The 14,399-nt window shown below is 43.8% G+C and overlaps 1 long non-coding RNA gene across 1 annotated transcript in view; it reads left to right on the plus strand.

The window, feature by feature from the left end:
* LOC311630442 overlaps window positions 1-14,399 on the plus strand; it is a 930,538-nt gene that overhangs the window by 180,213 nt on the left and 735,926 nt on the right. The window lies entirely within an intron of this gene.

Raw genomic sequence — 14,399 nt, forward strand, 5'->3', positions numbered from 1 at the left:
ACCCTCCTACCCCCACCCCCAGCCCGCACGATTTGTAACCTGTAAAGATTATACTATGCCTATTTTCCCATGCCTGTAATTCTTACTTTCCCATGTCATCTTTGTCCTCCTACCCAATGTAAGCAGCTGGCTTAGCGGGGGAGGCAGAGCAGATTTTTGTGGATGACCTGCTGCTCTCTCATACTGCTGGCGGCAGTACTGGAATAAACGCTCATATAATGATCCAACCCTCTCTCTGCTTAATTGACTCACGTAGTGACAGGCAGCCTTAATTGACTCAAGTAGTGACAGGGGAACATACCCTGGTTGTCCGGTTTCAAAACCACAGTAGGCAGAAACTCACAGGAAGATCAAGGCAACCTCTAGTCTATATGGCTGCCCCATTAGCATCAGCCTTTCATGAGGCCTTACAAGCAGGTCTCTGGCTGCTGACTGGTAGCAGGTGTGAGTCACAGAAACTCTGGGAGTTCGGGGGAGGAGGGACCTCTGCTCAGGAGGTATCAGCCCAGGAGTCTCTCGAGGTCGGACAGTCCTAGCAGGAATGCATGCATGGTGGCTTTTCCCCTAAGATAAGCAGAAAGAAGTAAGAGCACCAGGAGTCACTAGCCTGAAGTCAGCCTGGTGGCCTAGCGACCTGGAAGCTTGCTTAGGGAGTTGGTTCAGAGAGATTTTGAACTACCCTGATTGTCCAGCTGTGTTTTAGACTATTGCAAGATCCCAACAACACCTTTAATAAAAATGAACAATATATCCTGCCCTCCCCTCTGTGGTTTTATTTTTGTCAGATCTCAACTGGTACTTTCTTTGAAAACTATTAAGAAATTGGCAAAACACACTCTGTTGCCAGTTGGGTATCGTTTGTCTTTTTGTTCACAAAACCTAAATCACAGTTGGCAAAATTCATCCTACTCTTGTTTACCTGTTTCTCTAAGAATATGAATATGGATCCATTTCCCACTCACTGGCATTTAGGAACACTGTTTAGCTAAGTCTTTGTCTCCCTCTTCTGTTGAAAAGAAGAATAACAACAAACATTCTGTTTGAAAAAAAAAAAACATTGGAGGAAAACACACCTCTAAGATGTTCACATAAGCTATGTAAAATGGCTTTTTTGTTGTTAATCCTCACCCAAGGAACTTATTTTTCCATTGATTTTTAGGGAGAGTGGAAGAGGAAGGAAAAGAGAGAGAAACTTTGATGTGAAACTTTGGTTGCCTCCTACATGAGCCTGACCAGGACCAGGCAGGGGAGGAGCCTACAACCAGGGTATGTTTCCTTGACTGGAATCAAACCCAGGACCCTTCAGTCTGCAGGCCAACGCTCTATCCACTGAGTCAAACCAGGTTTGAAAAGGATCCAGACCTGGACAGCGTGGCTCAATGACTGAGCATTGACTTATGAACCCGAAGGTCACATATGCCCGGATGAAGGGCTCAATCCCCAATGGGGGACATGCAGGAAGCACCCAGTCAATGATTCTCTCTCATCATTGATGTTTCTGTCTCTCTCTCTCCCTCTCCTTTCCTCTCTGAAATAAAAAAATACATTTTTAAAGGGTATGGTATTAAAGCATTATTATGCATAAAACATTAGAATTAATATTTCCCAGATGAAGTAAACTTTAAATCAGGTAAGATAAAATCAGGATAAATTGCACTCACTCACCTGAGTAGGTGCGCATTATCAATAGGGTGATTCTTTGGTCACTGGACTAAAAGGTTCAATATTGATTCCTTCCCCCCTTTCAGTAAAATATAAAACTCCCTGTAAGCTGGAATATTGTTGGAGTCCTGTATCTTACAAGGATGTATGTGGCAAAAGTATGGCAATTTATTTTAAAACTATCTGTTAACAGCTGTAGAGATGGCTGCATTTGCACAATCCCATCAGGCAAAAAGTCGGAAGAAAGAAAAAACAGAGTGCCAGAGTTCTCAATCATAAAATTAAATGCTCTTTTGCAAACTCAGTAATATCCTAAAATAATCCGTTACGAACTTTTATTCAGTGATGTGCAGGCAATGTTGAGTTTCTAAAAGGCCTTACTGTCCCAAACAGAGGGAGATTTCTTTAAGGGAATGTTTCTTTCTGCCGAAGTCTATGCACTGTGGACAACTGTCACAAAGCCCCGCTGGGCCAGGCTTATTTATGAGCTGTTTCCCCAGTGGGGTCATCTGGTGTTTATGCAGTGCCGCTCCTCATAATCAGGGTGACTGCCATGGAGCGTTGCGTGAGGCACTCGACATACATACGTGCACTGACAACGAGTTGGCATAATCCTCACGTCTCACGTGGGGAAACGGCAGGTTAAAAGTAACTTACCTGAAATGCAAGGTTTGGTGAGAAGCAGAGCAGGAAGCGTCCTAGAGGGTGGGACCTCGAAGTCTGTGCTCTTGAAGGCACCACCCGCCGCCTCTTTTAAGACGCTCTCCCCTAATGGGCAGAAAGGCATATAGGAGCACAGTAGTTCCCTCAAATGAGAATCATCTGGGGAGCTTGTTCCCTGAACCTCCCAAACCCCTACCCTGGAGGTTCTGACTCAGTGGGCCCAGAAATTGGCTTGTTAACAAGGGATCCAGGTGATTCCTATAATCAGAGAACTATGGGAATGACCTTAGACCAGGGGTCAGCAAAGGAAAGAGCCAGAGAGTATTTCTGGTTTCGTAGGCCCAAAAGTTTCTGTCACAACTTCTCAGCCCAAACCAGCCAGTGGTGCCCTAGCTGGTTTGGTTCAGTGGCTAGAGCGTCGGCTTGCAGACTGAAGGGTCCTGGGTTCGATTCTGGTCAAGGGCACATACATGCCCAGGTTACGGGCGGGGCGTGCAGGAGGCAGCCAATCCATGATTCTCTCTCATCATTGATGTTTCTATCTCTCTTCCCCTCTCCCTTCCTCTCTGAAATCAATAAAAATATATTTGGGGGAAAAAATAAAAGCAGCCAGCAGCAATGCAGAAATGAATGGGCCTGGCTATGGTCCAACACTTTACTTACAGAAAAGAGGGGGCTGGCTATGGTTTGCTGGCTCCTCTCTTAGACCATTCATAATACCATGAAACAAAGAGACACTAATGCTGCTACTTGCCACCTTATTAAGGCTATGACTTAATCGTGAAATTGGTCTGATGAAAATCTCCCCAATACCATGAAGCAGCACCCTCACCAAGGAATAGAGTGAAGGTGCTGAAACCGGTTTGGCTCAGTGGACAGAACGTCGGCCTGAGGACTTAAAGGTCCCAAGTTCGATTCAGGTCGAGGGCATGTACCTTGGTTGCAGGCACATCCCCAGTGAGGGGTGTGCAAGAGGCAGCTGATCAATGATTCTTTCTCATTGATGTTTCTAACTCTCTATTCCTCTCTCTTCCTCTCTGTAAAAAAATCAATAAAATATATATTTTTTTTAAAAAGGAATAGAGTGAAGGTTGTGTCTTCCCTCCCTCTTCCGGGAGCAGCACTTTCTGTATCAGATGCAGGTTTGGGACCTTCCCGGTCTGCGCTACTCAGGACGCAGGGAGGACATGAGGAGGTCAAGCACAGGCAGATGAGCAAAGTTTTCCCCTCAGCTTGTTGGTGAATGCGCCAGGGAGAATTCTAAGGCGGCCTCCACGATTGCCATCCTCCAACGAATACACGCCTTGTTCCCATTATCCAATCACTCATTCATTTAAGTCCTACTCTGCAGGGATTTTGCAGATGTAATTTAAGTCCCAAATCAGTAGCCCTTAAGAGAGGGAAACCCTCCTGACAGGCCTGATCAAACCAATTGAGCTCTTTAAACCTGAGCGTGGAAGTCAGAGGCAGGAACTGAAAGCAGAATGAGGAGGAATCAATCTGGGGAGTGTCTCCATCGCTGGTTTTTGGCGATGGAGGTACCATGTGGCAAGAAAAGTGGTGTCCTCTAGGAACTGAGAGCTCCCAGCAAGAAAAGGGTCCTCAGTCCTCCAGCCATAAAGAAGCAAGTTCTTCCAGCAACTGAGCCCCAGGGGAGCACCCGCTGTGGCTGATACCTTGACATCAGCTGGTATAACCCCAGCAGAGCAGAGAGTCCAGCCACATTGTGCCTGGACTTCCAACCTCAGAAACTGAGATAATAAAGTTATGTATGGAAAACCTCTCAGTTTGTGCTAATTTGTTACACAGCAATAACAAATTTTAAAAGAAAAATGCCTAATACAGAGAGGCCCAGGGGTTTGATTTCTGAGTGACTGCTGAGGATTTTGAAGTCCAACAATTTCTGGGTTTAAATGTAGATAGGCATGCCCTCTTAGAGCAAGTATGTCAAACTCAAAGGCTAACACGGGCCATATAAATGAAGCATGTGGCCCGCTGGCTGTGAGTTTGACATGCTTGTCTTAAAGCTATCTGCATTCCTCCTGTCTGGGTTCTCCCCTGACTCAGGCGAGTGTGCACAGGGATATGCTTATCAAGAATGCCGGCTGCAATGAGGTTTATCCCAGACCAGCGGGCCACTTATTTCAACATGCCTGTCGTGTGCAAAACATCCAAGTGGATATTGGGGATGGATGGACAATAAAGGATAAAAAGGTAAACAAGGAATTTACATCTCGGTTGATGGACAGATGTTTGCAAAATTAGCGGTCAGGCAGGTATTATCATTGAAGCATAAGAAAACCATAGAGGAGCTCAGAAAGCAAGACAGTTAATTCTGACCAAGGAAAGATGGAATTTACACGAGAGGGCACAGTCTAAACCAGAGAACAGAAGCACACAGTATTTGGTACGTGTGAGATGTTGGCAGAGATTGTGGGGGGCTTTCTTTATACAATGGGACCCCAAGGCCCCCCAAACTCTTCCTGCTTCCTGGGAATTAGGAGAGCACTGACCACCAAGTAATCTTTTGGGGCACCTACTGGTAGATTCTTCTTCTTCTTCTTCTTCTTCTTCTTCTTCTTCTTCTTCTTCTTCTTCTTCTTCTTCTTCTTCTTCTTCTCTCTCTCTCTCTCTCTCTCTCTCTCTCTCTCTCTCTCTCTCTCTCTCTCTCTCTCTCTCTCTCTCTCTCTCTCTCTTTCTCTCTCGGATGACTGATGCTCAGCCGAATTCATAGGAACATTTAATTTGCCTGTTATCCTCTGGGAATGCCCCTGCTAAATGCATGAAAAGTCACCCAACATCAAAGACCATTCAGCCATGCATGTGAGAGCTTCTGCCACCTCACACAGCTGACAATCCCCAGTGTCCCCTTAAAATATCTCCCAGTGCAGGATACAGAGGTGGGGAGGGCTGGAGGGAACAAAGAGCTTGACTTAACACAGTGCGATTTCTATTGGCACCGGCTTCAAGCAGCCTTTTAACAGAGATGTTTAATTGATCTTTATTGAGCAAAACCTTCCCTTCTGCTTGTAAAAGGAATGATCACTCTTCTCCCCGCCCCCGCCCCCGCCCCCCCCCCCCTCCGGTTTTGTCTGAGGAAGTTAATAGCCCCAGTTTTCTCTCATGGCAGAGATACTTAATGGCCGGGAGACTATCATAAATAGAGTTTATTGTCCAAAATACAAGCCACGTTCTAATCAACCTTTGCGCTGAGATTGCTTTGCTTGTATCTGTTGATTTTTAGAGGGGCTTTTCCCAGCTGACAAGCGCATTTTTCTTGCCACCTGGTCTGCTGTCCAATTAACAAATGCCGTTAGCAAACTAATCTATAGGCCTTTGCCAAAGACTCTTGGGGATGCCGTTAATGTGTATCGATTAGATCCTCCTGTGCAGTAGTTTCTAGACAGGCCGAGGGCTCAGCCTTAACTGTCTGCACACACTGTACAGGGATATCTGACAGGTAGGAAGACGGTCATTGTAATACCTCCAGGATTCAGTTAAGATAGAGCTACCGCTTAGTAGTGATTGAGAGGAAAAGGAATACTTTCCGAGTTACGTTGGTTCATTTTTTTAAAAGGCTTTATTGATATTAGCATTACTCCTTGAAATAACCTTGGAACACAAACAGATATTTCCATTTTACAGCTAGGACATTTTGTGTTCAATATTCCTACTAGCATGCTATTTGAGGAATAGATTTGGCAGTAAACTAGAGGCTAGTACTTGATGCTACTACATACTATTATTATTTGGGGATTTTTTCTCAAGTTATGGATTTTCTGGATCTTTTTTTCTTTCTCTCTTTCCTTCTTTTGGCTCCTGTCACCTGCCACTGCCTCGCCACTCCTCCAAGTTACCTACCATCTTGGCATAGTAGGCACCGTAGCCATAATGTTTCTAAGCTAAATTTTGAAACCTGTTTTATGAAAAATACAAGCGTTCTTAGGTGGAAAAAGGGATCAAATTTTGAAACCATGATTTTCTAGGAGAATCTGAGATATATGATCACTCCAATAGTGTGGTTCTACCATATTCACAAATGGCTAATAAAGGTGTGTGGAGGGAATTAGCTACCATTTATTGACACAGTTAATAGAAATGTAACTAACGCAGGTATAATGTCTTGGCTTATGGTCTCACCTTGAATGTGATGGGAAACGAAGGAGGCTTTATGCCTGCGAAGTTGGCTTTATCCCTGCCCTCCTCCCCAGTATTATTGAGATATAGTTGGCACACAATATGTAAAAATAAAATAAAATAAAATAAAAATAGTTTTATGTACCTTTTGACCCCCCCTTCACTCATTCCCCACTCTACTCCTGGCACACTAATCTGTTCTGTTTCTATTCAAGTTTTCTTGTTTTGTTTGTTTTGTTTTAGATTCCACATATAAGTGAGGTCATACAATGCTAGTCTTTTTCTGATGTATATCACTAGTATAATGCCCTCCAGATTCACCTGGCTTATTTATTTGTGTATTTGTTAGTTTATTTATTCATTGTTACTAGAGAGAGAGAAAGGGAAGGAGAAAGAGAGAGAAAGAAACATCGATGTGGACTAAAAGAGAAATGGGAAACAAACTATATATATATATATATATATATATATATATATATATATATATATGGGGAAAATTCCCAACCGAAGGACTTGTGTACATGCATATAAGTACAACCAATGGACATAAAACTCTGGGGAGGGAGGGTATGTATGGGAGGGAGGGTGGGGGGCAAAAAAAAATCAATAAAATATATTAAAAGAAAGAAAAAAAAGAAACATCGATGTGATGTATGCACCCTGACTGGAGATCAAACCGACAACCTTTTGGTGCATGGGACAATGTTCCAACCAGCTGAGCTACCCGGCCAGAACTGTTTTGAGGGTTTTCAAAGCCTGGGAGTTTAGGGGAGGTCTTAGAGAAAGATATCAATAGAATATTCATCAGCTTTATACTGATGCAACAAAATGAGATTTATTCCTTTAACTTCATCTGTCCTAGGGTTGTCAAATGGCACTAACTGGATTTCTGCTCTCTATCTCCGAGTAGGGTGATTTAAGCTATTTACCCTCTGGTTCGGGAGAAGTATAAGAAGTGTCCTTGGTTACTCCTAAGTGTCCTTGGTTGGGGAAGATAGGATTTTGCGATTTACCAGATGTCTGTAAACTGCTTGGCCATTTACCTATCTGCCTCGGTTTCTCTATTCCACTTGTCCTGGCTTGCTAGCCTGTCTCACTCTGAGATACTATAAGGAACCCAAGGGCTGACTACACCATCACTGTTCAAGCTTCCTCATCTCAGCTGGGTGTGAGACTTGAAACTCACTTCTCTCCCCCCTGAGGTGAAGATTATGAAAGTAAGACCCGTGCTGATTTTTCTGATTTTCTGGTCCAATCATGAATGTGGCAGGCATGAGGGGCTAATAGTATTTTTTTTTCCCTTCCTCATTGCTGAAGCAACAGATAAAACCATTTTATAGTCCGTTTCCTTACCCCTACGCAGGCTGTATTAATTAGAAAATAAAGCAGTGACAGGGTGCGCGTTAATGAGCTATTAATGCCTGCAGTGGGTGCCCAGCGCGGCCTGGAGCTAAAGGCCAAGCGATTTCCACCGCCCGGAAGGCGCACGAATAGCCAATTAAAGTCCATCCTGGATGGCCCCTGTCTCCTGGCCGGGAGTTCTTCCCATTTAAGAAGCTGTGGTAAAGGGCTTCTGTCGTGAGTGGCACACGGAGGGCAGCTTGATTGCTCTGTGCGCGGAATAGACATCAAGAGATCCGAAACGTGATTTTTGTGTGTCTGAGCAGCTGGTGATCATTGGTCCTGATGCCCACTAAGAAATAAAAAATTGTGATGTTTCCGCTGAAACCGGTTTAGTGGATAGAGCGTCGACCTGCAGACTGAAAGGTCCCAGGTTCGATTTCGGTCAAGGGCATGTACCTTGGTTGCAGGCACATCCCCAGTAGGGTTTGTGCAGTAGGCAGTTGATCAATGTTTCTCTCCCATCGATGTTTCTAGCTCTGTATCTCTCTCCCTTCCTCTCTATAAAAAATCAATAAAATATATATGTATATATATTTTAAATTGTGACGTTTCCAAGTAAGCAGAGGTTTGTTTTAGTGTGTGTTCCATCTCTCTTCTTCCAATAAAAGGTGAGTCCGCCCACAGACCAAGGGGAGGGTCCGAAGGGAAGGACCGGCATGACAGGTGATGGGATGGACACACCTTCAGAGCAGTCCTTTGACCCTGTTTGCTGGAGGCAAGAGGCCCCTAGAGGGGAGTTATTTGCCCATTCCTTCCCTGTGCGTCTAAGCTGCAGGGAGGGAAGGAAGCTGACGTTTTGTTGGAGCTTTTGTTTTAGAAACCGACACTGTCTTCTAACTATGCCTGTCTCCTAACAAAAACAAGAGCTAAGCTCCAGTGCTGTTGTGGGCATCCATCTATTATCTCATGCACGGGGAGGGACCCTGGTTATTCCCACGCTGCTGACGGAGAAACAGTCACAGAGAGGTTCCATAGTTTTTCCCAGATCACACATCTGGAGGGTGGGAGAATCCATTTTAAAACCAGATGTCTACCTTCAATTCCAGTTGCCTGGAACTGGACTCACAGCCTACAGGTCTCTTCTGCTTACCTTGACCTGGTGGGACAGGCCCCTTGTCCAAGAGGCAAGTAGGTGAGAGTATTTACATTGCAGATGTTTTCTCCCTACCGGGGCAGATGTCTTGCTTTTCCAGGAGGCCTGGAGAAAGGCACAAGGTGGAGCCTTGCTCTTTGCAGTTTACAGACATCTGATAAATTGCAAAATCCTATATTCCCTAACCAAGGGCACTAAGGAGTATTCCAAGTGTGGCCCACAACCAGCAGCACTGTACAATCTGAGAGCTTGTTCAAAATACGGAATCCAGGCCCCACCCCAGAACTATGAATCAGAACCTGCCTTTTAACAAGATCTGCAGGAGAGACATAGGCACATTAACGTTTGAGAAACACCACGCTGGAGTTCTGGTGTCCCATCCTCTGGGTCATGCTGTTCTCTGTAACTAGTTAAGAGGAAGCAAAGACTCAGTCTATGCCTACTCGGCCTCAGCCACCTGGATATCACATAAGCTCATTTAATCCTCCCTAGAGCCTGCCAAGGAGATGGAGGGTTGGAGTGGTCCAGCACCCAAGCTTCTGTAAAACATGATCAACGCACATTCGAGCCAGAGACCCCTCAAGAAGGCCCCTGGACACAGGACAGACCATAGCAACTGAAACAGTGGGTCCGGAGGGTGGGCCAGGGTCTGTTCTACAGACACCCACAGCAGAGCCCAAGGCGAGAAGTGAATTCTGATTGTGGAGTCTCTCTATTTTGAGATTTAAAGAAGAAAAAAAATCTGGTTAAATTTAAAGAAAAAAAAAATCTGGTTAAAACAGTCCTCCCAGGGAGTAAAGAGAGGGCTTCTCCAGGCCCGTTCTGGACTTAGAATTTAATGCCTGTTCACTGAGAACCGCTCGGTGCATTTGCTCGGTGCTATATCAAGATGGGGTTGTTCTCCGGGCCCTAAAAGCTTATGATCTAAAAAGGCTCCAGAAATGGGTGAGGGAAAACAAAAACAAAAAAACAAACAAAAAAAAAAATGGCAGAACAATGCAGCAGCCTTAATCAGACCGTCTTTGCTTTTCTTTGCCTATAAGACACTGGCTTTAAATTTAATATAGTGCTGTGTCTTTATTTTTCTTGAGGTTTTCTTAAAAGATCATATCAAGATTTTCTTCCATGGTAAGACTTTTATATTGTATTTTTCTTAAAATGGAGTATGGTACATTTACCCTCCATCAGATGATCCCTTATAGCTCGTCTTGCTTTATTAAGAAGACTGCTAGAGGCTTCCATGCCCCTAGTAATAAAAAATGTATCTTCGGGCCCATTCAAACCAATGAAAACCTGAGTTTTCAAAGCACAAGATAATGAAAATTCTCTAGATCGGTGTCTTTTACAACTTTTAATCTGTTAACGGAGCCCAAGTGTCTCCGATGAAAGGCACTCCAGCATGAATTGCTATCGTTAATAGCATTCCATACAGGTAACTCTTGATTATTCCAATTTCTCACAAATTTGGACACTTTTACTGCCTCTATAACCTCTCTAGGGAGTGTGAAAGAAAAGAAAACCTATACGATTTATTCCTCAAAATGTACACAGAAGTATAATTGCACCTACATACAGGGAAACCTTATAAATAATTTATGAGGGCAGTGTGATGTCAGTAATAAAACCACCCATTTAAAGATGACACTTGTCACCACTTGTCCCTTCACCAAAAGGGATTGGGGATTTGGGGGGACCACTAGACCAGACATGGAGATTTATAGGCTACCTGGGATGTTTGAGCCGAAACCTGTTTGGCTCAGTGGATAGAGCGTCAGCCTGAGGACTGAAGGGTCCCAGGTTCAATTCTGGTCAAGGTCATGTACCTTGGTTTCGGGCACATCCCCAGTAAGGGTGTGCAAGAGGCAGCTGGTCGATGTTTCTGACTCTATCCCTCTCCCTCCCTCTCTGAAACCAATCAATAAAATATTTTTAAAAAAACAAACCCATGACCTTTAAAAAAAAAATGGTTTGTAAGCACCTCTTTGAAGAAGGTGGCAGTCGTCTTTCTTCCCAAAGAATCGCAAACGTGGCTCCAGATAGCGGCCTTGTATGTAGCCTCCCTCATCTCTCCCACTGTGACTTCGTAGCTTCTCCTGCCAGAAGGTAGAGTCCCTTTCTCCAGCCTTGAAACTGGGTTCACATGGGACTGGCCTCGGCCCACAGAAATGACGGTGTGTCCGTTTGGAATTGCACCTTGAGGCCCCCTGCACTAAATGTCTGTCCTTATTAAGCTGCAGTGTCCTTTTGGAGCCTCCAAGGTGCATTGCCTCAGCCCTAGCTCCGGATGTCTTATATACCTCAGCCCCTTTCTATCTCTGAGGCTCTCCTGCATGTGGGGTCTCTGACTCTCTCCTATATGCAGGATTCCCATATAAGTGTGTATTAAATTTGCTTATTTTCTCTTGAAAAAAAAAAAAAGGAGGTATAACTGAAAATGATTTTTTTTTTTAAATATCTTTACTGATTTCAGAGAGGAAAGGAGAGGGAGATAGAAACATCAATGATGAGAGAGAATTATTGATCGGCTGCCTCCTGCACACACCCTACAAGGGAGCCTGCAACCCAGCAGGTGCCCTTGACCGGAATCGAACCCGTGACTCTCCAGTCCGCAGGCTGACACTCTATTCACTGAGCCAAACCCACTAAGGCTGGAAATGATTCGTTAATGCTTTCAGCCTGCACAAAGCTAACAGACTAGCATCAGCTGGTCTGGGGGCTGCTCTGGCTCCGTTTCCAGAGTCTTTCCCACAGCTATAAAGCTGGCACTCCCGCTTCAGGAGTTAAAACAGTGGAAAAGACCAGAGGGCGGTGCCAGGGATGACCAAATGTCTTATTCTCTTTTACCTTAAGTTTTGCTGTTTGCCGACCCATTACCCAACGGCCAGGTAGGTGACAAATACTAAAGATGCGGGCAAGGTGGAAGAAAAGCGAATGAAGGCATGCCATCCAAAGAGGCAGCCTCGACTGGTTCCAGACATTGAGGCCAGGCTGGAATGCCGGCCCAAATTTTCTACCCCTTCAAGAAAAGATGGGCATCAAGATGTTAGTACTTAATCTCACAATTGTTAATGTGTCCATAAGTTTTGGATGGTTCAAACAAAACAACACTGGGTTTAGTTTTTCCAAGTCTACAGTGGAATGAACATGTAACTCAGGGCAGAAACCCTTCACCTCACAAACCTCAGGCAGTTGTTGATTCAACTTCCAGAGTCTTTAGTTGAAATCAGCGCCAAAGATGCTCTGCAGGACCCAGGGAGGGATTTGCTAATTTGCTCTGGGGTGAAATATCAATATCAATCAAGCATAAATGTAAATTACTTCCCCATGCTACCAATATAGTCATCTACCTGTTCGAAGTATTTTTGATTGATTGATTTTTAGAGAGAGAAGTGGGGGATGAGAGAAACATTGATTTGTTGTTCCACGTATTCATGCATTCATTGGTAGCTTTTTGTGAGCCCTGACCGGGGGTCAAACCTGCAACCTTGGCATCTCAGAACAACACTCTAGCCAACTGAGCTACCCAGCCAGAGACACAGTCACCTATATGTTTATCAAATATCACATATTACTTATATGTTTAACACTCAAAGTACAAAATCATACTTTCCCCCAAGGGAGGCCCAGCATTGTCAATGTTCTCACGCACTAATAGCCTAACTATAGGACTTTGGTATACGTAAAGTTTTTCTTATATGCCAAGTTCCCTATTTTCTTCGAAAATCCAATTTACATCCTTGGAACTTCAGATACAAGCTCTTGTTTTTGTCACATCAAATGAACTATTTTATTTAAAAATAAATTCAATAACTCTATGCTCACTACTAGCTTCTCTCTCTCAATATCTCTCTGATCAAGTTTTGCCATCCATTCTGGAATAACTCAGAGGTAATTAAAACTTCTTCCCTTTTTTAGCCCTCCCCCCAAAAAAAAGCCAATTTATCACACATTGTCATGGATTCTGATTTTAAATTACCAAAAGCACAATTACCGATAGAGGCAAGGAATCTTCTTTCCAATTAAAGTGACTGATTTCTTTGCAGACCCAGATGCATTTCATTTTTAATTATGTTCATTCTGATCAAATGTGAGAAAATTCTTCATTTATTTTCCTTCCAAAGAACATGATACAACCAACATTAATCATGGAGTGATACAAGGCTGATGCCTTGGGCAGAACTGGACATCTAGCAATGGGTCTTGTCCATTTTATGGGTCTTAGTGGCCCCTTCAGCTCTAAAGGAAGGAAACAATTATTTGTTACATCACATATGGTAGTTCGCCTAAGGGTTTGGCAAACCTTCCAGCTTCAGCTAAGTTAGATATTGAGATAGACTCATGAGGGGATGAAGACTAAGGCACATAACACAATTTCATTTCTTGTGCAAAGAACAGAACCTCCATGTTAAAGATGAAGCAGTACCTGGAAAAAATGTAAGGAACATGGGAACAATTCTTTTTCTCACTTGGATGACATTAGTATGATTATGAGTTGTCAAGAACTTTGAGAGGAAAATCACACTTCAATTCCAGTTAAGGGGAAGAAGTACAAATTGGAGGACCTGAAAGGAATACAAGGCCATCACTTTACACAGGTTCCCCAAGGCACAGCTTATCTACCATGTGTAATCTTAATGGAAGACTAGCTGGTTCTGGCTCCCATTGCAGCCTGCTGAACCAGGAGCCCCCTTATCTCCCCTTCTACCTTCCCTCATGTCAGCAGACTGGCTGGCATCAGTTCATTCACTTGAGATGTACAAAGGTCAAGGTTTTCACTTAATAACTACCTTACAGCAATCTGTATCCAAACAGGGACTACCTTTCGTATTTGGATGGATGCAGTTGCTGACCATTTTCCAAAGGCTTTCACACATTTATGAGTCTGGAAGTCCTCCACGATTTGAAATTTACTCATTCAACCAGTCACATCTAATCATTTTAGTGGGAAATTAAATTGTATATTTAAGCTTTTGAAAATTTAAAAAAAAAAAAAATCCATACATGAGATTTAGAACTCTGCCTTTTCCTCCAGGCTGTTTACAAAACTCAGAAAGACCAACCTGACAGGTGTAAGACTTTTCATTCACTAAACAGTCTTTGAGAGCCTCCTCAGGGCAAGGCAGGATGCCAGATGGCAAAAGAGAAACATGGCTCCCTCCTTGCTGCTCTGGTGGAGAAAACAGATAAGCAGACACCCAGTTCAGTCAAGAACAGAATGAAGGTGCTACAATGGGATAAAAGGGAAAAGAGCATCATTCTGAGGGAGGACACACAGTCAGGAGGTGGACAGGTGTCTTGAAGATCGGTCTTGACGAGTGGGGGCAGGACCTCCAGGCTAATGTGTCACATGGGCAAATTCATAAACAAGAACCATAAACAAAAGCTGCTGCGATTGCTGGGGTAAAAAGCCTGGAATTGATATCAAGGACGAGGGGAATTA

Source organism: Pipistrellus hanaki (assembly GCF_964339955.1).
Source record: "Pipistrellus hanaki genome assembly, chromosome: 11".
NCBI lineage: Eukaryota > Metazoa > Chordata > Mammalia > Chiroptera > Vespertilionidae > Pipistrellus > Pipistrellus hanaki.